This window comes from Castor canadensis, chromosome X (assembly GCF_047511655.1).
Source record: "Castor canadensis chromosome X, mCasCan1.hap1v2, whole genome shotgun sequence".
NCBI lineage: Eukaryota > Metazoa > Chordata > Mammalia > Rodentia > Castoridae > Castor > Castor canadensis.
The window spans coordinates 11,296,663-11,298,660 of NC_133405.1; positions in this window are offsets into that span (position 1 = coordinate 11,296,663).

Genomic DNA, 1,998 nt, shown 5'->3' on the forward strand with positions numbered 1-1,998 from the left:
TACAATTTTGGATGTTCATAAGTATCTCGAAATCTGTCCATTTCTCAAGATTGTCAAAGTTATTAGAATATGGGTTTTCAAAGTAGTCTCTGATAATTTCCAGGATTTCCATGGTGTTTGATGTTATTTCCCCTTTTGTTTTCCTGATTTTACTGATTTGGATTTTTTCTCTCTTCATTTTAGTCAGGTTTGCCAGGGGTCTGTCAATCTTATTAATTTTTTCAAACAACCAATTTTTTGTTTCATTGATTCTTTGTATGGTTTTTTTTTGTTTCAATTTCATTGCTTTTGGCCCTTATTTTTATTATTTCTCTTCTGCTTATTCTGGGATTTGCTTGTTCTAGTTTTTATAAGAGTTTGAGATGAAGCATTAAGTCATTGATTTGAGATCTTTCTGTCCTTTTAATATATACACTCATGGCTATAAACTTCCCTCTTAGGACTACCTTTGCTGTATCCCGTAGGTTCAGGTAGGTCATGTTTTCATTTTCATTAACTTCCAGGAATATTTTAGTTTCCTCTTTTATTTCATTAATGACCCATTGTCATTGAGCAATGTTTTAATGCATTGCGATAAGATAGAATGCATGGGATTATTTCTATTTTTGTATATTTGCTGAGGTTTGCTTTGTGCCCTAAGATATGATCAATTTTGGAGAAGGTTCCATGAGCTGCTGAGAAGAAATTATATTGTGTAGAACTTGGATGAAATATTCTGTAGATATCAGCTAGGTCCATTTGATAAATGCTGTCATTTAGATCTAGGATTTCTTTATTGATTTTTTGTCTGGATGACCTATCTACTGGTGATAGAGGGGTATTAATGTCTCACACTACCACTGTGTTGGAGTTTATATATGCTTTTAGTTCCTTCACAGTATGTTTGCTGAAGTTAGGTGCATTGACGTTGGGTGCATATAGTTTGATAATTGTTATTTCCTTTTGGTGTATTTCCCTTTTTATTACTATGGAATGTCCTTCTTTATCTACTTTGTCCGAGATAAGTATCGCTACTCCTGCCTGTTTTGGGGAGCCAGTGGCTTGGTAAATCTTCTTCCATCCTTTCACCCTAAGCCAATGCTTGTTTTTGTTGATGAGATGGGTTTCTTGTAAGCAACAGATTGTTGGCTCTTCCTTTTTAATCAGTTTGCCAAATGGTGTCTTTTAATGTGGGAATTAAGTCTGTTAACGTTCAGTGTTAGTATTGATAGGTATGTGGTGATTCCTGTCATTTAATTGTTTTTGTTGTTTAAGGGTTTAATTGTGTGCAGCTGAATCATTGTTACTGTCTACTTGCTTGCCTTTTCTTCTCCTGTGGTTTGGTTTCTGCCTATCCTTTCATGGTTTTGTTTGCTTTAATTTTCTGTGTGCAGAATTCCTGAAGAATCTTTTGTAGTAGTATCTTGGTGGTCATTTATTGTTTTAGATTCTGCTTATCTTGGAAGACTTGTATTGCTCCATCTATTTTGAATGACAGTTTTGCTGGGTAGAGTATCCTAGGGTAGAAGTTATTTGCATTAGTGCCTGGAAGATCTCACTCCATGTCTTCTTGGTTTTAAGGTTTCCGTTGAGAAACGTGCTGTGATTTTGATGGGTTTGCCTTTGTATGTTATTTTTTTTCTCTCTTACACCCTTCAATATTCTTTCTCTATCCTCTGTGCTTGTTGTTTTAATAATATGTCATGGAGTAGTTCTATTTTGTTCAAGTCTGTTTGGTGTCCTGGAGACTTCCTCTCCCTGAATGGGCATAGTTTTCTCTAGATTTTGGAAATGTTATGTTATTATTTTGTTGACTATATTACAAATTCCTTTTGCTTGCACCTCTTCTCCTTCTTCAATGCCCATGATTCTCAGGTTTGGTCTTTTGATGGAGTCCATGATTTTTTGCATATTCCTTCCTTTCACTGGTCTTGAGATTTTTGACTAATAGCTCTTCATTTTTCCTTTAATTTCCATTTCATCTTCAAGTTCTGAGATTCTATCTTCTGCTTTTTCTAG